Genomic DNA, 25,159 nt, shown 5'->3' with positions numbered 1-25,159 from the left:
TCCCGGGCAGGGAGAACTCAGATATAACACAGGAAACAGAAGAGGATTTTACCACAAATTGAAATTCATATTCTCAGAAATTTAAGGGCAGAAAATGGATTTATAATACAAAAATGTCTACCGTAGAAGGAATTAGAGGATAAAGTTCTTACGAAATAGAAATATTATTACAAAATTAAAAATATTAAATGTCAAGAGGTCAGAACAGATTCTCCCCACCTCACCCAGGCTGTGATCGAACCCGGAACATGTCGCTGGTGCACGGCCCACTTGGACGCCCGTGACACCCCCCCTTTGTCCCCCCCGCCCCAGGGATGCTCCTCGGGATGCTCCTCGCGCCCTCTCCCGAACTCTCGTGAGAGTTGATCCCTTTATCCGTCTCCAGGTCCCACCTTCCATTTTCCAGTTTCATCTCAGAGCCAACCACCAGCTGCCTGCTGCTGAACGCTGGAGCAGCTTCTCCGGTGCTGCTGACTCACCCGGGGACCGCTGCACCGCTACCCCGCAACTCCAGCTCCTGCTTCCACGACATCTTGCCTTTGGTGCCCGAACCCCGCATCCGCGCTACCGGACATGGCAACTGCATTTGCGCCCTGGCATGTGCGTCACAACTACCACCCTGAGTGTGAGGCCGCCATCAACAACCTGGTCAACTTGGAGCTGCACGCCTCCTACGTGTACATGTCCATGGCCTTCTACTTTGACCGGGAAGACGTGGGCTTGAAGCACTTCAGCCTGTTCTTCCTTCGGCAGTCCAACACGGAGAGGGAGCACGCGGAGAAGCTGTTGTGGCTGCAGAGCCAGCGTGGCGGTAATCTCCGTCTGCACAACATCTCCAAGCCTGAGGAAGAGAACTGGGACAGTGGCCTGAGGGTCATGGAGAGCGCCTTGCAGCTGGCGAAGAGAGTGAACCAGAGCCTGCTGAATCTGCACCAGCTGGCCACCGAGAAGAAGGACGGCCACGTGTGTGACTTCCTCAAGCATCACTACCTGCATGAACAAGTGATGTTCATCAAAGAGTTGGGGGACCATATCACCAACCTGCGCAAGCTGGGGGCCCCTGAAGATAGCCTGGCAGAGTACCTCTTTGACAAGCTCACGCTGGGTGACAGCAAGAACTGAGCCAGGACTGCCTTCCTGATAGATGCAGGGTGATTTGCGCTGGTCACCCCGCTGAGCATGCCTATTGCTGTATTGCCCTCCAAAACGTTCAGTTAAGTTTTTATGTTCGAGTTTTATCATTACTTCCAAAAGTTGTTAGTTGCTGAGTAAGTAAAGGCGTTGCATTGATTTGTGTGTTTAGAATCTTTGCTGTTTAAGTTTTATAACAGGCGTGCAGGATAACTTCAGTCTCCCAAGTCCCATGCCCTGCAGCTCAGGATCTTCAGGGATGGAGGAGGAGGTGTTCCCTGGACCCTGGATGGAGGGAAAGGGTGTTTCCTGGTCCTGGAGGAGGGTGGGACTATTTGTGGCACAATGAGTGGAGTGAGGGGATATCCCAGGGACTGTGGAAGGAGGAATGGGTATTCCCTGGGCCCTGTATGGAGAGAGAAGGTATTCCATAGATGCTGGATGGATGGAGGGAATTTTCCCTGGATCCTGGATGGAAAGTTGGAGTGTTCCCTGGACCTTGATGAAGGGTGGGGTTGTTCCCTTAAACCTGGACGAGGGGTGGGCTATTCTGAGGAACACTGGATGGAGGAACAGGCATTCCTTGGGACCCAGGGTGGAGTGGGGGTATACCATGAACGCTGGATAGAGGAAAGGGGTATTCACTGAACCCTGGAGGAGGGTGGTACATTTGTTGGGACCCTTTTAGAAGAAGGCCGTATTCCCTGGACCCTGGATGGAGGGAGGAGTATTGCCTGGTCCCTCAATGGAGGGAGGAGTTATTCCCTAGAAACTGGATGGATGGAGCCAGGCCTGTGGGGAACTTGATGGAGGGAGGGGATAATCCCTGGGTTCTAAATGTGGGGAGAGGACATTCCCTGGACCCTGGATGGAGGGAGGGCATACACCTTTGACCCTATAGGAGGGTGGGGCTATTTTGTGGGACACTGAATGGAGAAAGGTGTATCCCTAGGGCTCTGGAAGGAGGGAGCAGTATAACTTGGACCCTCGATGCAGGTGGAGCTATTCCCTGAACACTTTATGGAGGAAAGGAAATTCCCTGTACTGTGAATGGAGGGAGAGTGTATTCCCTGAACCCTGGAGTGGTGTGGGGCATTCCCTGGCACCCAGGTTGGGGGTAGAGGATATTCCCTGAGCCCGGCATGAAGGGACTGGCATTCCATGGCACCCAGTTAGGAGGGAGGGTGTTTTCCCTGGACCCTGGATGGAGGGCTGAGGTATTCCCTGCACCCTACATGAAGATAGCAGTGTTTTCTGGGTCCTAAATGAAGGGAGTATATATTCCCTGGACCCTGAATGGACAGAGCAGGTGTTCCCTGGACCCTGGATGGAGTGAGAGGGTTTTCCTTGAGACCCTGGAAAATGCAGAATTTATCTGCTCCTTAGAAACCATGTGGTATATGGCAGGGGTGGTCAGGTGGATGGTCTGGGGCCCTAGTGAAAACAGATGCATGTCCATGCTGAAAATACAAAGCCTGGCCTTAAAATTATTGGTGTGCTTGTCACTAGAGACACAATAAGGAGACACGGATTAGGCAAGAATTAGAGGGTTTCTTACATTTTACCTGAAGATTTTTAGTTTAGTAAAGTATGCAATTGTTAGTGCTTCTAAACAATACCTGGGTACCAAAATGAAGACCCCAGAAGCCATCTTGGCAGAGTACCCCTTTGACAAGCTCGCCCTGAGCAACTGCAATGATACCTGAGCCTTAGGCTGGCTTTCCCAGAGACATGGAGTGACTTCCCACCTTCCCCACGCTGGTCATGCATATTACCCTGACAAAACATCCAAATACAGTTTCTTCCTTTGGTTTTACTATTTCTTCCATTAGGGCAACATGATACCCCAAAGCCCAAATTATCTCCGTAGGACTGAATAGTACAAGGTCAAGGCCGAAGGTCACATTTCTGATATTGAATATGAAGTAGCATAAATTCCCCTGCACATTATCAGTGACTCAGTTCTTTTAAGAATGTAGAGAGCGGGGGAGAGCTGAAGCTGGGAGTCCACTTAAGAGATCTTGTAGCTGGTCCAGGTGAAAGGCAGTGGGGCTTGAACTATTGAGGTGACTGAGAAAATGAAGAGATGTGGGCAAATTCCACACAGATTGGATGAGCTGATAAGTTCTGCTTACGGACCAGAGGTGAAGAGTGAGACATGAGGAAAACAACCTAGGTTCTGCAGATTAGAATTGAAAACCTGGGTTGATGGTAGCGCAGTTTATTGATTTACAGAGTTTTTGGCCAGGACCATATCTGGGGTAGAAAGGTGGTATTGCCATATTATGTGAAACCTGAGATGCGCATGGATGTCCAAGGGGAACCATCAGGGACATAACTCTGAGGCCCAGAAGCACTTTATACACCCAGTTCTCCAGGTATGTATCGGGGGCTGGGTGTTGGCACCCTTAGCTTAGCAAGTACCAAGACTTCATCCCCACAGAAACAAAACAAGTGTTCAGCATGAACTATATTGTTTACCCACTCTAGGCACACTGACATGCTCATCAATTAGGAAAGGTGGGAACACTCCCCAAATCAAAGTTCCCAGATCCCAGGCCCGAGGCCCAGCCTCACCAGGAGGCCTTTCTAAACACAGCGGTGTCCGTCCTGCTGTGCTGACTCACTCATGCACAGTAGGTGTTATTTACCCCCAGTGGGCACTGGTCATCTACCCACTGGTAGGATGAGACTGACACAATAATATCCGTGCTTAACGTGTGCAAGTAGCAAAAGAAACTATTACGAACCAGCATATGCCACCAAATTAGGCAATCTGGAAGAAATGAATAAATTTTGAGAAACATACAATCTTCTGAGGCTGAATCAAGAAGAAACTGCAAAGCTGAACAGATGGCTTATAACTAAGGAAACCAGGGCAGTTGATAAAAAAACAAACAAACAAAAAAACCTCCCAACCAACAAAAGTCCTGGACTGGATAGCTTCACGGGTGAATTTTACCAAACAGTCCAAGAACACCTCTCCTTCTCTTGCTATTCAAAAACATTTCAAGAGCAGGGAATACAGCCAAGCTCAATTTACGAGGCTATTGAGGGTAAATATTTCTTCTGGAAGGAACATTCGTGATTACATGTATACACCATGGTCACGTGGTTTTGTTTTAGTAACATTTGTATTTAGAATTTTGGTATCTAAGTTCATGCACTAGGTGACCCTATAGTGTAATTTCCACTGCATTGTTGAATTCATTGGCATAAAGTTGTCCATTACTGATGAGTACATTTCTGAGCACAAATGTGTCCATTTTTTCCCACAGCAAGCAATTCTCCAACTTGCCATGTACCAACTGGGAGACCTAAAGTTCAGTAACGACAGGAACTACCTGGAGTTAGTCAGGTCCCACAGGTTAAGCACTCGGTCCCACGAGATTGCCTCCCGTCCTGCACTTCAGGCACTGCTTGCAAGTCAGGTTCTCAGCTGTGCTTCTGGCCAACAGGCTATGAATTGGAAGTTTCTGTGACCTCCTCCTCAAGTTTGACAATTTTCTGGAACGGCTCACAGAACTCGGGAAAAGAGTTTACTGACTAGATTACCAGTTTATTATAGCAGGATACAACTCAGGATCAGCCAGGTGGAGGAGATGCATGGGCAAGGTAAGGCGAGAAGGAACACGGAGCTTCCCTGACTGCTCTAGTTGCATGGCCGTCACAGGACCTCTGTGTGTTCACCCACCCGGATGCTTCTGAACCCCTTCCTTTAGGGTTTTAATGAAGGCCTCATTACCATAGGCATGATTAACCAAAGCATTGGAAGTTCCTGATTAAATCAACCTCCAGGACCTCTCCCCTCCCCAGAGGTCAGGATGAAGGCCTGAAAGCCCCAAGCCTCTAATAACACACTTGGTTCCCCTGGAAACCGGCCCTCCATCCTTAGGTCCTTCCCAAAAGTTACCTCATCATCATAAACTCACTAATGGCTGAAAGGAGTGTGTTTTCAATAGCCTGAGTCCCCTTTCACCTTTATCACTCCACAGTCCTTTGCAAAGCTGGAGAGAGAAATCAAGGTTTATAACGAAGTAGGCTTCCATCACTCACATGCCTTCGAAAATGAGAAAGGTTTGAGGACCTCTGGCCGGGAGCTGTCAGAGGGGAGGTGGCGGGGGGCAGGCGGGGTGCTGGAGAAAAGAAGGTGAAGGGATTAGCCGAAGAACACACAGGCAGGAGCCCTGGACCCACACAAAGGTATGGGAGTGGCCTGGTGGGGGGTGGGGGCTGCGTGGAGGCGGGACAAGGGGCAAAAAGTGGGGACCACTGTAATAGCACAGAGGACAAGAAACAGAGGAAAACAGGCTAAAGGTCAGGTGCTCGGAGCAGGTTCTCCAGGCTGTGATGGAACGCGCAACATGTTGATGGCGCTCTGCCCACTCGCCCCCCCCCCCCCGAAGCGCCCCCCGGAGGCCCCCCTTCCGCTGCGGCCCGCCCAGGGGCTCCTCTCGAACCCCACCCTCTCCAACCCTCGCGAGAGTACTGCTCCCCTTCCGTCTTCTGGCCCCATCTTCCATTTTCTGCCGCCGCCCGGGAGCCCACCGCAGCCACCTGCGGCCCAGCGCCTGAGGACGCCCGTGTCCGGCAGCTCCGGTTGCCCACCGCGGGGTCCTCCCGAGGTGCCCACTGCCACCGCTGCTGACCGAGCCTGCAGCTACCCTCAGCGACCAGCATGGGGCTGATCCGGGGCCCACGCCGCAGCCACAGCCACAGCCGCCTTCGCCCGCGTCGCCGCCCGATCCGCAGCCCGCCGCTCAGCCCTCGTCATGGCGCTCTGTTGGCCTTCTTGGCCGGAGAGCCGGACCTGCTAGCGCTGCTGCCCGCACCGCTCGCCCTGCTCCCGGAGCCGCCCACGGAGGGGCCCCCGCCGCCCCCGCCGCCCCCGCTGCCGCCGCCCGCGCCTCCCTTGCTGATTCTCCAGAACTACTACCACGAATGCGAGGCCGCCCTCAACAGGCACATCAACCTGGAGCTGCACGCCTCCTACGTGTACCTGTCCATGGCCTTCTACTTCGAGCGCCAGGAAGTGGCCTTGAAGCACTTCGCCACCTTCTTCTTGTGGCAGTGGAGGGAGGAATGGGGGCAAGCCCACTCGCTCTTGCGGCTGCAGAACCAGCGAGGGGGTCGCATCCGCCTGGGCGATATCCGGAGGCCTGACCGAAGCCGCTGGGAGAGCGGCCGGATGGCCATGAAATACGCCCTGCAGATGGAGAGGATGGTAAACCAGAGCCTGCTCAATCTGTTCCACCTGGCTGCCACCAAGAACGACGCCCACCTGTGCGATTTCCTGGAGCATCAGCACCTGCGCCAGGATGTGAAGTTCATCAGAAGCTTGGCAGCAAGTGTCCTCCACCTGCGCAAGCTGGGGGCCCCCGAAGATAGCCTGGCAGAGTACCTCTTCGTCAAGCTCTCCCTGGACGACAGCAAGAACTGAGCCTGGACTGCTTTGCTGATGGCCGCGGGGGTGACCTCGCCTGGTCCCCGTGCCGAGCATGCCTATGGCCGTATTGCCCTTGAAAAGGTTCAGTTAAGTTTATATGTTCGAGTTTTGTTGTTACTTCCAAAAGTTATTGCTTGCTAAATAAGTAAAGGCATTTCTTTGATTCGTGTGTGCAAACTCCTTGCCGTTTAAGTTTTACAACAGGCATGCAGCAGTCACTTCAGTCACCCATGTCCCATCAGGAGCAGCTCGGGATCTTCCAGGGAGGATGGAGGGCGGAGGTACTCCTAGGAACCTGGATGGAGGAACTGGGTATTCCCATATCCCTGGAGGAGGGTGGAGCTCTTCTGTGGGACAGTGCATGGAGCGAGGGGGTATCCTGGGACCCTGGATGGAGGGAGAGGGTATTCCCTGGGCCCTGAGTGGAGGGAGGAGGTGTTATGTGGACCGTGGATGGAGGGAGGGGGCATTCCCTAATCCCTCGCCATAGGGATGGGGCATCTCTGGGATGCTGGATGGCGGGAGATGGTATTCCCTGGGCTTAAATGGAGAGAGGAGCTTTCTGTGGTACCCAGTATTGTGGGTAGAGTATTCTCTGGACCCGGGATGGAGGGAGAGGGTATTCCCCGGGCTCAAATGGACGGAGGAGCATTCTCTGGTACCCAGTATTTTGGATGGAGTATTCTCTGGACCCTGGATGGAGAGAGGGTATTTCCTTGGCCACAATAGAGGGACGAGGTATTCCCTCCGCCCTGGATGGAGGGAGGGTTATCCCTGGATGCTGAATCAAGCGAGGTCCCATTACCTGAACCCTGGAGGAACATGGACTATTCTGTGGGACACTGGGTGAGGGAGAGGCATTCAACAGCCTCTTCCCTTGAAGTGGGCTGCCTTTGGCCTCACCAATGCCACCAGTTACTCCATAACACATTTCATTCATGTCCTTAATGTTAGGTTTGTCTTTGCACTCAATCCCTCTTGTTGTTGTGTGTGTGTAAACACATACACACACATAGGGGCATGCTTACATATACACATACACACACACACACACACACACACACTATAAATGGCATCGCTGCCAATGGTTTGGAAGAAATCAGCACTTTTCTGGCTGGACAAACTCAAGGGATATCATTACCAATGGAGAATCAAGTCATACAGCTGACAGGCCTTGGCAGGTCAATGAGCCTTTCCTCTTGAGTGGTTTGTCATGTAAGAAACCAGAACTTGAGAACTCCATCCACATAAGCACAAGCAAAGTGTTTATATTTGACCTAAAGAATGTGTCCCAACCCATCGATTGACACTGAAATAAATTAAGTTTAAAATCATTTTGGCAGAAAGCTACTAAATAATCAGATATTTCCTAGGAATTTGAAATTCCCGAAATGTGTTTAACTGACCTGGAATACTGAGGGGATTTTGTTTCTTTGTGTGTTTTTTGGTTTTGGGAAAATGGCAAAAGCCTTCAAGGAAATAAACCAAAAGGACATTGTTCACTCTTCAAGCAGGAGCAAAACCTGAAGAATGAAAAGCTCAGAAGGAAGGTCATATATGTGAATGGCACACAGAAAACACTACACAAAACCTCCTTTTGTAAGTAGTGTTTTTTGCTGAGCTTCAACATTGGCTAGTTGAGGTTATATTTTTATGAATGAGAAAATCAGCATATAAACCATTGAGAGTATGAGAAAAAGTTAAAAAACTAAAAATGAGAGGAAATTACTCATGCCAAATCATGAAGAAAAATGATTACATTAAAAACTTCTTCTATTAACACTCCAGGTCAATATTACAATAAGGCATAAAAAATTTTATAAGGATTATACTTTTACCCTAACTTTTTTGGAAAAACTTACAATTGCTTTTAGTGAAACAAAATATCTATAGCCGTAACCACGACAATTCTGGATCTGTAGGATAACTTACATAATTGCACCAAATATATTTTCCCTAAACAGAATTCTTATGGAGGAAAAGGTATGAGCACTTCTGGAGCATTTTCTTTATTTGTGACAATAGAAAGAAAAAATTTAAATATAATATTATTGAATACATGTGAATATTTTGAGGTAAATATACCACAGCACATTCTTATTATCAACTCATGAGCAACTCTCTTGATATTACATGTATATATATTCTGTTGGTGAACACAGGGAACTGAAACAGACTCTTGGGCCCATGAGATTCAAGTCACTGCCAGTTGCACTCAGTCAGCACAGAGCTGGACTTACAGTAGGTGCAGAATAGGTACTGATTAGACACATGGTATGTTCGTGTCATTCTAACTCGCTGTTCTTTATCTGTACTTGTTCTTGAGTTCACCTCTAACTGAACTACAACAGTATGGTGAGGGCCAGAGGGAAGGGGGTGGGGGTAGGTGGAGGTGGGCAAAGGGGGAAAGAGGAGGAAAATGTGTAATATTGTCAACAGTAAAGAAGTTTAAAAAAGAGAAACAGAGAAAAATTATTGGCAGCACTTTCAGGATTATCTCGATCTCTTTATAGGTCACCACAGCCACACAGATACAGTGAGCACCATTGCACCACTTTTGATTCAAGCTGAGTGTGATTGCTGCTCACTGGCCTGTCCAAGTGTACAAAACACAATTGTCCCATGTCCATGCATATAGTCACATTGACTGATTTCATCAGCTTCCTAAACTTTCCTCTTAAAATTTCCTTTTCAAATGATTGTGAAATAAAAAATACTTTAATAGAATGAAACTTCAGCCCCTCGAGTTATTGAAATTAGTGAGACCTTTAATGGTACTTCATGAAACCAGATAACTACATCAGAGTAGTGTATCACTTTGCTGTTCACAAGTTAATAAAAAAGACAACATGCACAGATAATACTGATTTTGGTTGTATCACTTTTCAGTGATGCTTTATTAAATGATTTTTATACGTATGCAAAACCACAGAGTAAGTCTCCAACTGGTGCTACTTATGATCGGCTTCCTTCTAAATATGTCATCAAGCCGTCTGCATGTATTAATTTTTTTGAAGGGATTACATACAACATTGAATAACACTTAGCTGCAAAAAATGCATATGTGAGGAGTTTGTAGGACAAGTGTTTATATTAGGACCTATAAAAATACCTGGCATATAATAGGTCCTCAATAGAAACAGATTGAATGAGTGAATGCATGAAAGCTCATCACTGACACTGAGTCAGAACTTACTGTCTAAGATCTGTTGTGTAACTATTAGTTCTCTAACATTTTCAAAGGGTGAAGGGAACCGAAAGTCAAAACAGAGTCTTCCCAAATTAGGGCACTAGAATTTTTATTTTTTGACTCTGCATTTATTATGAAAAATACTGTGATGGATGATCTTATATCTCAACTTGACTGGATCAGGGTATACCCAGATATTTAATCAAACATTATTCTGTATGTGCCTGTCAGGGTGTTTTTCCATGAGATGACTATTTCGAATAGTACACTGAGTAAAGCACATTGTGTTCCTTACCATTGGTGGGCCACATCTAATCAGTTGAAGGCCTGAATAGAACAAAAATGCTGAGCCAACTCTGAGCAAGAAGGAACTCCTCATTCTCAACTGCCTTTGACTGGGGAACACTGTTTCTTTCCCCTGCCTTCAGCTTCACTTCCTCAGTCCTGAACCTATTGGCCTTTGGACTGGACCTGCAACATCAGCTCTCCCGGGTCTCAAGCTCGTCAAATGCAGATTTGGGGATTTTGAGCTTTCATAACACATGAGCCAATTCTTTAGTTTACAGACAGATGGGTAGATAACATTCTATCAGTTCTGTTTCTCTGGAGAGCCCTAACTAATACCAATACAGTATAAACACTGGCCACAAACATTTCAAAGAAACCTCATGCTATATATAGTCTTATGTTCATATTATTTGAAAAATGATCTTCTCTTACGTTTTCTCATTATGTGTTTTTATTTCATTTGATACTGCTCATTAAAGAAAAACTGCAGGGAATACTTCTGTTTACACGTATGTATATTCCCTGCATGGAGTTTTGAGGTTCCCAGCCCATGCTTATCATTGATTTCCCTCAGAAAAGATAGTTTTGAAACCTTAGGTAGAAGACAAGTATAAGGATAAATTATTACATAATACTGGAACACAATGAGAAACATTCTACCAAATCAAGGTTTCTTCTATTTAAACAGATTCTTACAGTGAGTCCTACCATGAAATCTCCCAAAGAAATTTAGAAAATCTACAATTATACTAAGACTAAACACTGATGTAAGGAAATATAGATTAAAATTTTACATGGTTGAGAAAGTGATCATGTAGTTCCTTTTTCCTATCCAAAATGTGTATATTGGGATGGCCCCCCACGCCTCTTGACTGAGGGTGCTTTTAGTGCTACTTCCTTCTGAAGCAGCATCCTTCTGTCAGCCTTGCTTTTCCTCCTGTAGGCTGACAGAGGACAATGCAGCAGACACACACAAAACTACCATTTGCGCATGGCTAAAGACGTTGCTGATGATACATTTCACATCCATGAAGTAGGAATTGGGGATCTACACCAGGGGCTTCTTTCTTGTGTTTCCCCTTCTCCTCTTCTGGAGAGGGATGAAGGAGATCCTTAGCGAGAGGCACGTTGGCGTGGGGAGGTGGTCACCACCAGAAACGTGATCATGTACTTCTTTTCTATGTCTAATGTACGATTCTATCATTACAATCAACACATCAAGTAGACACCGTTATTACTCCATGTTTACATAACCACAAGCTGAATGCCTCTAAAGCTGATTACATCAGTGTACATTGTGATATTTGATCCTTAGGTTTCTTCCTAAACACTGATTGAGGGTGGGCTAGTTGGAGGAGGGCAAAGGGGGAAAATCGGGACAACTGTCATAGAATAACAATAAAATATGTAATAAAAATGAATTAGCATAAGCTTCCAGAGATAAATAGACAACTCGAAAAAGGTACAATAATCTAAACCATGGGAATAAAACTTTAAGTGACAGTAGGCATGTTATTCCTAACGATCGAATCATGTGAGAGCACGTATAATGTTCTGTCACTCTGTGTTGTGTCTTGAGAACAGAGCCACGTTCGATTCTTCTGTGTATCTCCACAACCAGTGTCCAACACATATTTGCAGTATCTGTTTGGTGGTTGAATTAATCATAAACAAATTAATTATAAATACTGAGGTTGGTCTTATGTCTTCCATTATAATATCCTTGAATGGTAAGAACATATCTTGTCTTTTTTATTTCCATATATATGTGTAATATCTTGTACGTAGGGACACTAAGGGGAAAAAGATGGCAGTTTTCTGATTGTTTGTGTTTTCATCTGCTTCTGCACTACAATACAAATCCCGTGGGAACAGACATAGTGTCTCTTTGCTGCTAGTATATGCCCAAACCCCAGACAAGTGCCTGGGCCTTTTTAAATAATGAAAATGAGAGTATTTTAGATAGTATTGGTTGAATGAACGAAAGGCTATTTGACATCAGTGGTATTCTCCACTACTGTGGCTCGTTCTCTAGAACTTAACAGAAAGCTTTAACAGAAAAGGCTTGCCTAGTGGCAGTGAGAGTACAAAGGAGGTTGGAGGGGATGAATACATGCACATGGTTAAGTGCTTTCTCTAAGAATGTACCTAAATCTTCTGTTTTCTCGCAGAGGAAAGTGAAGTATGTGCTTACTTAAGAGGAAGGAGACTGGAAAGCCGGGTGAAACGGCTGAAGGCCTCTAGGGGTCAGTGATGAGTCACCGACGCTCCACACTGGGGTGCACACAGGGCAGAAGGAATGTGTCTCCAGGACTGCGCTGGAAGATGAAGACAGGAGACAGAATAGAGCGAGTGAAGAACAAGTTCCAAAAGAGTGGAAGACGGAGAGGTGCCCGAGTCACTGAGGCCCTGGAGGCCCTGCTCTGCCGCCAGCGAAACGTGAAACTGACCACCAATGGGAGGAGAGAGCGGAGATCACTGGAGGAACAAGGTCTAGGAGGAGCTCAGTGGGGCTGTCGGAACTGTCGTCATGTGGTTGCGAAGTCATTCAAACACAGCTTGTGATATAAAATGTAACCAGTGACACCACAAAAGGGCTATGTTTAATGACACAATCACATTAGGGCAATATTCAAATTAGTTCCTCAGAGAAATCATGCTGCTGATTAACTCTAAACAGTGGCACTTGTATTCCAGAAGAACATTTTAAAGTGGCATACAGGGCAGATGCCCAGCACTGAGAGGCCCTGACATCCAGGCTGGCATGGAACTCGGAAAGTGTCATTGCCGCTGGCAACCCTGGGCCCCCCTCCAGCACCCCCGCCATTATGGCCTAGCCGTGACCCCGACCCCCAAGTCCCGCCCCGGTACCGGATGCTCCCTCCCGCGTCCCTCAACACTATTGAGTGGGTCGCTTCTTCCGGTCCCTCCTCAGAGCCAACCGCAGCACCTGAGGGCTGACACGTGATCACGCCTGCGTTGGCCCCGCTACCGGACATTCCTGGGTCCCGCAGCCTCCACAGCCCTCCCTCCCACAGACCATCCAGCAGTCCCGGCTTCTGTGCCGCCATTCTCTTGGTGCCCCGCGACTGTGCCTGAAGACACGGAGATGCTGCCCGGGCGCTCGTTTGTGCGCCAGAACTACGACCCTGAGTGTGAGGCCGCCGTCAACGACCACATCAGCGTCCACTTCCACGCCTGCTACGTGTACTCGTCCATCGCCTTCTACTTTGACCGTGAAGACGTGGCCCTGAAGCACTTCAGCCAGTTCTTCCTGCAGAGGTCCAACAAGGAGAAGGAGCGTGCAGAGAGGCTGATGCGGCTGCAGAACCTGCGCGGGGGCCGAATCCGCCTGCGGGACATCAGCAGTCCTCCCTGGGATGAATGGGACAGCGGCCTGAGGGCCATGAACTGCGCCTTGCACCTGGCCAAGAAAGTGAACGAGAGCCTGCTGCACCTGCACCTGCTGGCCACCGAGAAGGGGGACGGCCACCTGTGCCATTTCCTGGAGAGTCACTACCTGCAGCAACAGGTGATGTTCATCAAAGAGCTGGGGGACCACGTCACCCAGCTGCGCCAGATGGGCGCTCCGGAATCCGGCCTGGCAGAGTACCTGTTGGACAAGCTCACCCTGGGCGACCGCAAGAAGGACTGAGCCTGGACTGCCTTCCCGATAGGCACGGGGTGAGTTCCCCTGGTCACCGTGCTGAGCGTGCCTATTGCCACGTTGGCCTTGCAAACCGTTCACTTAAGTTTTTAAGTTCCAGTTTTACCATTTCCTCCAATAAAGTTGGTTCGTAAATAAATAAAAGTGTTTCATCGATTCATATGTGTAAATCCCAAACCTTCTAAGCAATAAAACAGGTACGTAGGAGTCTCTGTTTTCAACCAGGCCCCATCACTTGCAGATCAGGCTCTCTGTGGATGGGAGAGGATATTCTCTGGGACCATGGATCGAGTGAGCAAGTGCTCTTTGGCATCTGGTTGTAGGGAACCAGTATTTCCTAGGACCCAGGATGAAGGGAAGGGGAGGGTATTCCCTGGAACACAAGATGGAGGGAGGGAGGGTATTCGCACTGCACTAATTAGAGTGGTATTTCCTGGGCCCTGAATGGACGGCTGAGGTATTCAGTGGAACCTTGGATGGAGGGAGGGAGTATTCCCTGTATCCTTTATTGGGAGATGGGTGATTCCCTGCATCCTGTATGGATGGAGGGGGTATTCCCTAGGCCCTTTATGAAGGGATGAGGTTCTCCCTGGCCCTTCAATGGAGGGAGGTGCATTCCATGGGACTCAGGATTGGAGGAATATTAACTGGACCCTGGGTGAGGGGAGAGATTATTCCCTGAATCCTGGAAGAGGCTGGTGCTATTCTGTGGGACACTGGATGGAGGATGGGGGTATTCACTGGACCCTGGAGGAGGGTGGGGGTATTAACTGAAACCTTTATGCAGGAAATGAAAATTCCTGGACTGTGGATGGAGTGAGGGTATATTGGCTGAACCCAGGAGGAGGGTCGGGTGTACCCTGGGAGCCAGGTGGAAGGAGGGGTTAATCCCTGCACCCCGGAAGGAAGGTGGGGATTTTCTCTAGGCCCTGAATGGAGGGAGGAGGTATTCTTTGGACACTGGATGGGGGAGGGCCTATGCCCAAGACCCTGGGTGGACAGCCTGGGTATTCGTTGAAGTCTAGAAGAGTGTGGGGCTATTTTGCGGGACCCTGGATGGAGGGAGAGCATATTACATGGAAACTGGATGGAGAGATGGTTATATTCCCTGCGCCCTGAATGCACCGAGGAAGTATCCTTGAATCCTTGATGGAGGGCTGGGATATTCCCAGGACCCCACATGGAAGACAGCGGTGTTTTCTGGGTCCTGAAGGAGGGAGTATGTATTCCCCGGACCCTGAATAGAGAGAGCCGGTGTTCCCTGTCCCCTGGATGGAGTGATAGGCTTTTTCTTGGGATCCTGGAAAATGCAGAATTTATCTTCTCCTTAGAAACCATGTGGTATATGGCAGTGGGCGGTGAGGTGGATGGACTGAGGCCCTGGTGAAAATAGATGCATGTCCGTGTTGAAAACACAAAGGTTGGCCCTAAAATTATTGATGTGCCTGCCACTGGAGACACAATGAAGAGAGTGAGATTGGGCAAGATTTAGAGAGTTCTTACATTTTCCCTGAAGGTTTTTAGTTCATTAAATGCAAATATTCATGTTTCTTAACAATACCTGGGTAGGAAGATACAGACCCCAGAAGTCATCTTGGCAGAGGACTGATGCGGATCCAGGCCCACCGGGTACGTGTCTTGTCGCTGTAACAAACAGAACAAATTCACACGAACTACAGAAGTCCTGTGGACAAAAAGGGACGGCATGGCAGCTCTTCAAGTGAGAGACAAGACCTCGACCCCTGCCTGGGCAGGCTTTTATTGCTGTTCTGGGGACATTACATGGAGGAAGGTTGTCATTTACCAGACACAGTTCCCTGTAGGTGATTGCCTTTTAGAGATAACAAAGGGAAGAATGTTCGTAAAATGTCAAAGAGAAGGAGGATGCAGATGAAGGGGAAAAGTGGTGGAACTGGTTACACACCACACTTGGGAGTTTTAACAGATTATGGGAAGTGACTTTAAAGATATGCAGTAAACATTTGCTGCCTCAATTCAGGGTGAGGGAGTTTTAGCAAAAGCAAGCCTCACAGCAGCCTAGGTACAATGCAGACCTGATTCCCCAGAGGAGAAACTATCTGTGGGTGGTCCTCCTGTGTGCCCACTCATTCTGCATTGGATTGTCAGAGCCAGGCGCTGGACTACATTCCCCATGCCACCTGCAACGGTTCCCTGTAGAGTACCACGTTCACAAGCTCACCATGAGCAACTGCAATGATAGCTGAGCCTTTGGTGCCTTTCCCAGAGACATAGGAGTGACTTCCCAAGGTCCCCATGCTGGTCACAGGTATCAACCTTAAAAAACACCCAAATATAGTTTGTTGCTTTTGTGGTACTCTTTCTTCCATTAGTGCAATATGGTACCCCAAACCCAAAATTATCTCCAAAGGCCTGAAAAATACAAGGCTAAGGCTGAAGGTCAAAGTTCTGATACAGAACATGAAGTAGCATAAATTACTCTGCGCATAATTAGTGACCCAGTGCTTTTTGGAATGTAAAGGCTGGGAGCGAGCTGAAGCTGGGATGTGAGTTAAGAGATCTTGTAGGTGGTCCAGGTGAGAGACAGTGGGGATTGAACTATTGTAGTGACTGAGAAAATGAAGAAACGTGGGCACATTCCACATGGGTCAGATGACCTGATAAGCTCTGCTTATAGGCCAGAGGTGAAGACTCAGAGATGAGGAAAATAACCTAGGTTCTGGTGATTAGGACTGAATACCTGGGTTCATGGAAGCAGTGTTTATTAATGTGAGGACCTTTCTCCAGGGGTGGGACTGGCATATTATGTAAAACATGAGATGTGCATTGGATGTCCAAGGGGAACCATCAGGGACATAACTCTGAAGCCCTGAAGCTCTTTATACACCCAGTGCTACAGGTTCATATTGGGGACTGGGTGTTTGGCACCCTTGGCTTACTAGGTACCAAGACGTCATACCCACAGAAAGAAGACATGTGTTCACCATGAACTATATTGTTTACCCACTCTAGGCACACTGACACAGTTATCAATTGGGAAAGGTGGGAACTCTGCCCAAATCAAAGTTCCCAGATCCCAGGCCCGAGGCCCAACCTCACCAGGAGGCCTTTCTAAACACAGCGGTGTCCGTCCTGCTGTGCTGACTCACTCATGCACAGTAGGTGTTATTTACCCCCAGTGGGCACTGGTCATCTACCCACTGGTAGGATGAGACTGACACAATAATATCCGTGCTAAAGGTGTGCACGTAGCAAGAGAAACTATTACAAACCAGTATATGCCACCAAATTAGACAATCTGCAAGAAATGAATAAATTTTGAGAAACATACAACCTTCTGAAGCTGAATCAAGAAGAAACTGCAAAGCTGAACAAATGCCTTACAACTAAGGAAATCAAAGCAGTCATTAAAGAAAAAAACCAAAACCAAAAAACCTCCCAAAAAACAATAGCCCTGGACTGGATGGCTTCCCAGGTGAATTTTGCGCAACTGTGGCATCTGACCCCTTTCATTCCCCAAACTACACCCCAAAGACAGTGAATGAACTTAAGGCAATTGCAGACCTGCAGAGAAGGGAAACAATAGGACACATCTACCTAGAAGTAAAAACTATTTGTCTACGAATGTCAGAAATATCATATTTATTTTGGGCACTTTCCTGCCTATAAGCCATGCCACGTATCCACAAAGGAACCCCACTGAGTAACTCAGCACACTCCAGCCTTCCACTCCAGCAGAAGCCCTGCAGTGCAATGGACATCACAACTCCAGACCACATCCATGCTTATTACGTCCGTTGATCAAAGAAGTCCTTTGTTCCTAACTATGAAGGAACACAGGTTTGCCAAACGTAGGAGGAAGATAAAAGAAAAACAGAAAATGAATACACAGAACTACTCCCGGGCAGGGAGAACCCAGATATAACAAAAGAAACAGAAGAGAGTTTTACCACAACTTGAAATTCATGTTCTCAGAAATGTAAGGGAAGAAAATGGATTTATAAAGTAAAAATGTCTACCCAGGGTTAGAGGACAGATAAAGTTCTTGCAAAATAGAAATATTTCTGCAAAATTAAAAACATTAAATGTCAGGAGGTCAGAACAGACTCTCCCCACCTCACCCAGGCTGTGATGGAACCTGGAATATGTAGCTGGCGCACGGCCCACTTGGACCCCCTTGGTGCCCCGGTTTGCTCGCACCCCCCACCCCTGGGATCCTCTTTGCGCCCTTTCCCCAAAACTCGCGAGAATTGGTCACTATCCACCTTCAGGTCCCACCTTCCATTTTCCGGTTCCATCTCAGAGCCAACCACCGGCCACCTGCTGCTGAACGCTGGAGCACCACCCCTCTGTGTCACCACTGACTCGTCCAGCAGCTGCTCCAAGGCTACACCGCAGCTCCAGTTGCCGTTCCCACAAGATCTTGCTTTTGGTGCTCGGACCCCACACCTACGCTACAGGACATGGCGACCGCATTGGTGCCCTGGCATGTGCGCCAGAACTACCACCCCGAGTGTGAGGCCGCCATCAACAACCTGGTCACCTTGGAGCTGCACGCTTCCTACGTGTACATGTCCATGGCCTGCTACTTCGACCGGGAAGATGTGGCCTTGAAGCACTTCAGCCTGTTCTTCCTTCGACAGTCCAACAAGGAGAGGGAGCACATGGAGAAGCTTTTGGGGCTCAAGAGCCAGCGGGGCAACTACCCCTGCCTGTGCAACATCTCCAGGCCTGAGGAAGAGAACTGGGAGAGCAGCCTGAGTGTCTTGGAGAGCGCTTTGCAGCTGGCCCAGAGAGTGCACCAGAGCCTGCTGAATCTGCACCAGCTGGCCACTGAGAAGAAGGAGGGTCGCATCTGTAACTTGCTGGAGCAGGGCTACTTGCATCAACAAGTGATGTTCATCCAAGAGTTGGGGGACCATATCACCAACCTGCGCAAGCTGGCGGCCCCGGAAGACAGCCTGGCAGAGTCCCTCTCTGGCAAGCTCACCCTGGGCAACGGCGAGAACTGAGCCAGGACTTCTTTCCCCTAGCAATGAGGTGACCTGCGCTGGTCACCCTGCGGAGCATGCCTATTGCTTTTTGCCCTATAAAAGGTTCAGTTAAGTTTTTATGTTGGAGTTTTATTATTACTTCCTAGTTATTGGTTGCTAAATAATTAAAAGTGTTCCATTGGTTAGTGTGTGGAAACTGCCCACCTTTGAAGTTTTAAAGTAAGGGTGCAGGCGTCTCTTCACTCACCCATGCCCCATAATGTGCAGCTGGGGATCTCCAGGGATGGAGGGAGTGGATATTTTGTGGGACCCTGGATGGAAGGATGTATTCCATGGATCCTGGAAGGAGGGAGCAGTAATCCCTGGACTCTATATGCAGTGTTGGGGTATTCCCTGAACCCTTTATGGAAGACAGGAAATTCCCTGGAGAGTGTATGGAGGGAGGGTATATTCCCTGAACCCTGGAGGAGTATGGGACATTTCCAGGGAACCACATAGAGTGTAGAGGATATTCCCTGGGCCCTGCATGGAGTCAGGGGCATTTGTGGAACCCAGATTGGAGGTAGGAGTTATTCCCTGGATCTCGGATGGATGGAGGGTGTTTTCCCTGGTCCCTGAATGGAGGGAGGAGATATTCCTTGGACACTGCATGGGGGGAGGGCATATGCCCAGGGCCTGGGAGGAGGACCTGGGTATTCATTGAATCCTGGAGGAGTGTGGGGCTATTTTGTGGGACCCTGGATGAAGGGAGACAATATTACATGGAACCTGGATGGAGGGAGGTTGTATTTCCTGGGACCTGAATGCAGGTAGGGGTTATTTCCTGGACTCAGGATGGAAGACAGGGGTGTTTTCTGGTCCCGAATGGAGGGAGTATGTCTTACTTGGACCCTGAATGGACAGAGCAGGTGTTCCCTGGACGGTGGATGGAGTGAGAGGGTTTTCCTAGGGAAACCGAAGAATGCAGAATTTATCTACTCCTTAGAAACCATATGGTATATGGCAGCAGGAGGTCAGGTGGATGGTCTGGAGCCCTGGAGAAAATAGATGTGTGTCCATGCTGAAAACACAAAGCCTGGCCCTAAAATTATTAGTGTGCTTGTCACTGGAAAAACAATAAAAGGAGGGAGATCTCCAAGAATTAAAGGGTTCTTACATTTTACCTGAAGGTTGTTAGTTTACTAAAGTATGCAAATGTTAATGTCTCATAACAATACATGGGTAGCAAGATGAAGAACCCAGAAGCCATCTTGGCAGAGTACTGATATGGACCCCAACCCAAGGGGTCCCGGTCTTGTGGCTGTGATGAACAAATTTATACAGTACAGAAGTCCTGTGGAGACAAAGGGGCAGCATGGCAGCACTCTAAGTGAGAGAGAAGTCCCTGAGTCCTGCCTGGACAGGCTTTTATTGATTTTCTGGGTACATTACATGGAGGAAAGTCCTCATTTACTATGCACAGGTTCATTGTACGTGATTGCCTTTTAGAGATAACAAAAGAAAGAATGTTGCTAACTGCTTCAAAGAGAAGGAGGTTGCAGATCCAGAGGGGAAGTGGGTGAACTGGTTACACTCCATATTTGGGAGGTTTGACACAGATTTTAGGAAGTGACTTTAAAGATATGCAGTAAACACTTACTGCCTCATTTCAGAGTGAGGGCGTTTTAGCAAAAGGAAGCCTGATAGCAGCCTAGGTACAATGGAGGCCTGACTACCCAGGGGAGAACCTATCCCTGGGCGTGCGTCCTGTGTGCCGACCTGACCCCCACTGATTTGTCCGAGTCAGGGGCTGGGCTAGTTTCCCCACGCCACACAGAACGGTACTTTATATTTCCCACTTTCTTTTTAGTTATGAGTGCTCTACATGCCGCAAAACTTGCTGCTTGCTGGTCTCTTAAATGACCCAGGAGAAATAATTTGCAAATGCATCAAATTACACAGGGGACTAGTAGAATCACTAAGCAACCAGCGGCTCCAAAGACTCACACTCTTAGATTAAGTCCATGAAACCCATTTTGGGGGTTCAGCCAGCTAAGACTGTCACAGAGGGTGTGAAAAACCTGCTGCTTAGTCAAGTGTTGAATGTCCTGCAGCTGCTGATGTAATTCTAGGGGCAATTTATCAATGTGTCATTTTAAATTGGTAGAAAAAGTCCCCTCTTAGGTGATGTTGAATAGTGCTCCAGGAGTACTGGCTGGAATTCCACTGGAGTGGGGTAACACACAGCTTGGAGAATCCTGGGTCAGGAGAGTCCAATAGGGCACAGGTGTGTTGCCACCAGGGCAGCCTTTTCTATGATATGGCTTCACCGTCTTTGTCGGCAGCTCCAAAGGTCCTTCTGGAGAGGAAACACAAGCATACCCTGTTTCCCAAGTTAATAGTGCAACTGGGCCTTCTCATTTTGCTTTCCCTAATGGGTCTTTGTATAAGACCAAGGCGTGTGGATTGTACGTCTGTTTTACACAAGATGTTTGTCTATGGGTGACTTTAAATTATCATCAGAATTGAAAAACAATTGTACGTATAGATTGCCAGAATGGTTACATTCTTGGGGGATGTTTCCCGACTCCCCCTTTTTTGTTTATTTAGTAGTGTTTTAAAGGTCTGTTGAGCTCTTTCAACAATTGCCTGACCTTTGGGATTATAGGGGATACCTGTTTTATGCCACATTCCCTGTTTATCTAAGAAAGCCTGAGTGGTTTGTGCAATATATCCCAGGCTATTATTAGTCTTGATTTCTTATGGACGGCCTAAGTGGCTGAAGGCCTCAAGCTCTGACATTCTTTGCTGATTCCCCAGCCAGGGGAGGGGCCTATAGAGCACCTGAGTGAGTGTCTGCTGGGAAAGACAGGCCCCTGCTGTTTCTGCAAGCTGCAGTGAGTTTGAGCAGCCAGTTCATTACCGTATTGTTCTGAGGACCTGGTCGTTCCTAGGTTTAGAATTTGCAGTGTTTCAAACACTTAGATGCGTACCATTCCTCCTCTTTCCTTTCCACTTCCACTTCCCATGCCACACAGGATGTGGTATCTATCTTTCTCCTTTATTCCTTCTTCTCCTTCTCCTTCACAATCCTCCACTTTCTTTCCTTCACTTTCTTATTTCCTTCCTTACAGACTATCTACAACTTACTTCAACTTTCCACAACATACATAATCCACATAACATTCCAAAATGAGCATAATAAGTCTTTTAAAACTTAAGCCTGATTAGATTGCCAAACGTTTAAATTAAGGAGTATATTATGAAATGAATAGCAGGATAGTGAGCAACATCTGTTTGCCAAATTATTTGAGTTGCAATCCTCTGGGGTTAACACCAAGAGCAGGGTGATTTGCATTCCCCGTTGAGTGAGGAGATCCCTGCCCCAGGAATTAAGTGGGGTGGGGAGGAAGTAAGACTGAATTCGTCCAACTTGCCCATTTGGACCTAAACATTTAAGACACTACACACCTTTTTGGGGTTGAGAAATGCCCCCATTTCCAGTTACAGAAATGGAAACAAAATAGAAATCCCTTTTTCAAAATTATGCACACTGGGGCCTCCTAAAGCACGGGGGCTGTTGTCCCTTATCTCAGGGATGACCTTGCTGGAGCTTCCCTTCAAAGGTGCTGTCTGTGCCAGTTCTAGGCCTGCTGCTAGGCACCCGCCAGGGCCAGGCTCAGCGCAGAACGTTAGCCTTGGGATGGACGGGGTGGGTGGGGACCGAGGTCGGCCCTGGGCTTGGGTAAAGGTTGCTCTCCTGTCCACAGGGAGGAGGGGAGTCGAGGGGGACCAACCCCCACCCTCCGCCACTGCTGGTCCCTGACAGAAAGCATCAGCTCAGCCAGGGTGCCAGCCTGTGCACACCATGGGCCCAGCTGGGCTCACTGGGTGGGGCCACAACATTGGCTCTCGCTGTGGCACCTGAGGGGGAAGGGCCTCACTGGCCCGCATCAGTCCTTTCCCTTTATGTCTAAGCTTTCCTGATTATGAGGGCTTATGTTCCCTGCTTTTTCCCATATTTCCAAATATAAAGATCCTTTAACTGGGAGACATCAAGCAGCCTTAAAAAGCTGCTGAATTAGCCAAAAACATTGCTCATGTTCCTTAGAGAGGCTGTTACTTTCCCTTACATCCCACTCCCTAGAGGAGCTGCTGTAACACACGCAGGGAAACTTCCTGTCTTTAGATAAACCAGAGCCCATTCTTGCTATTAAAAGGCTCCTTTTTACTTTTGATTGTTGTCTTTTCAGACTCCACCATCTGTGCTAAACCCTCACTAGTTAGCTGTTGGTGGATATTATGTGCTGGGTCAAAATGTGCTGTTGGTGAAAGACCATCGGGGAGAGGGGTACCGGACTTTCTGAGTACCCTAAACTGGCATATGGGTTTCGGGTACTCTCCAAGAATTTAGGACTGAGAGATGGGACTCATAGCGCTAGATGACCAACCTTTATATGGCGCTTCCCAGACAAGCCTGAAGTTAGAATAAGTCATTTTGGAGGTCCCTATAAGGCCCCTGCACGTCTCCGGAATTGATCTCAGACATCCTCTGAAGGTTCAAGCTCACGTGGGAACACCCGATTTCTCAGGCACAGGGGAGGAAGTGCCTTTTGTCTTTGGAGCTTGGCGAATGCCAGGAGCCTCATACAAAACCTGTGACTAACACTAAATTCTCCTGGAAAGTTACCTTCGGAGTCGGGTCAAAACTGAAACACTCATTCACCATCAGCTTTTCCGTATGCAGGTGGACAGAGGGAAAAGGCAAAATCCAAAGGACTGCAAGAGGCGGCTTGAAAGAATTTGCTGAGATGCTTGTAAAATAGCCCTGTAACTAGTTGCTGTTGCTGTTTTTAAACCTGATTAAAGGAAAAGTCTTTGCTCTTTCTCCCAAGTCTAGACCTAGTTGGGGATTGTGCCACGGGGATGGGCTCGTGAGTGTGTTTACAGTGTGCCTCTCGTTGCGTGGACTTTTGCTTATGGCTGGCGGGAAACCTAGTGTTCTGACCTGGCCCACGTTCTCGCTGATCTTGTCTTGGGTGTCCCCTAGTGGTGAATGCCCTGTGGCTCGTAATTGCTCCACCGGTCCCCATGAGATTTCGGGGAATGCTTGGGAGAGAGAGCAAAGCTGCTGCTTCCTAAAGAGGGTACAATGCAAAGCGGCCGCAAGAGAGGACAACCTTGAAGAAATCCCTTTTTCTCTGAAATCCAACACACCCTAGAACATTACCTAAAGGCACTCAGTGTCATCTGCTCTTACCTGAACTGATATGGGCCCTGCAACCAAGTTAGTGTGTTGTCCCCAACTGCGGCTCCTAGCCCTGGGTCCCTGTTCTGGGTGATAGATGATACAGATCCCTGCCCTCAGGCTAGTTGTGTTGTGCCTGCCACACACAAAATCGCACTGACTACAGAAGTCCTGTGGAGAAAAAGGGAAGTCATGGCCCGTCTCTAAGTGAAAGAGAGGACCTGGACCTGCCTGGACAGACTTTTAATGCCATTCTGGGTACATTACATGGAGGAAGGTCCTCATTTACTAAGCACAGGTTCCCAGTATGTGATTGCCTTTTACAGATAACAAAGTAAAGAATGTTGCTAACTAGTTCAAAGAGAAGAGGGTTGCAGATCAAGGAGGAAAGTGGTGGAACTGGTTATGCTCCATACTTGGGAGGTTTAACACAGACTTTAAGAAGTTACTTTAAAGATATGCAGTAAACATTTGCTGCCTAAATTCAGGGCGAGGGAGTTTTAGCAAAAGCAAGCCTCATGGCAGCCTAGGTACAATGCTGGCCTAATTCCCCACGGGAGAACATATCTCTGTGCGGGCCTCCTGTGTGCCCACTCACTCCACGCTGGATTGTGTGAGTCAGGGTATGCAGTACATTCCTGACGCCACGCGGAACAGTTCCCTGTAGAGTACCCCTTTGACAAGCTCACCCTGGGCATCTGCCATGATAGCTGAGCCTTATGCTGGCTTTCCCAGAGACATGGGAGTGACTTCCCAAGGTCCCCATGGTGGACATGCATATTACTCTTACAAAACATCCAAATATAGTTTCTTGCTTTGGTTGTCCTCTTTCTTCCATTAGCACAACATGGTACCCCAAACCCCAAATTATCTTCATTGGACTGAATAGTACAAGGTCAAGGCTGAAGGTCAAATTTCTGATGCTGAACATGAAGTAGCATAAATTACCCTGCACATAATCAGTGACACACTGCTTTATGGAATCTAGAGGGTGGGGAAGTTCTGAAGCTGGAGTCAACTTAAGAGATCTTGTAGCTGGTCCAGGTGAAAGGCAATGGGATTTGAACTACTGAGGTGACTGAGAAAATGAAGAGATAATTCCACACAGATTGGATGAGCTGATAAGTTCTGATTACAGACCAGAGGTGAAGAGTTAGATATGAGGAAAAAACCTAGGTTCTGCAGATTAGAATTGGATACCTGGGTTAAAGGTAGCGCAGTTTATTAATTTACAGAG

The 25,159-nt window shown here is 48.0% G+C and overlaps 4 pseudogenes; all 4 read left to right on the top strand.

The window, feature by feature from the left end:
- Positions 1–573: 573 nt before the first annotated feature.
- Positions 574–1,122, top strand: LOC112302034 (ferritin heavy chain pseudogene; annotated as a pseudogene).
- Positions 1,123–5,809: 4,687 nt separating this feature from the next.
- On the top strand, positions 5,810–6,571 carry LOC128779948 (ferritin heavy chain pseudogene; annotated as a pseudogene).
- A 6,593-nt stretch (positions 6,572–13,164) lies between these two features.
- Positions 13,165–13,710, top strand: LOC112301999 (ferritin heavy chain pseudogene; annotated as a pseudogene).
- A 4,454-nt stretch (positions 13,711–18,164) lies between these two features.
- Positions 18,165–18,713, top strand: LOC112302000 (ferritin heavy chain pseudogene; annotated as a pseudogene).
- Positions 18,714–25,159: the final 6,446 nt, after the last annotated feature.

Source organism: Desmodus rotundus, chromosome X (assembly GCF_022682495.2).
Source record: "Desmodus rotundus isolate HL8 chromosome X, HLdesRot8A.1, whole genome shotgun sequence".
In the NCBI taxonomy this organism is placed as follows: domain Eukaryota; kingdom Metazoa; phylum Chordata; class Mammalia; order Chiroptera; family Phyllostomidae; genus Desmodus; species Desmodus rotundus.
Note: the sequence above shows the minus strand (reverse complement) of the source record. Positions and strands in the feature narration are given on the sequence as shown.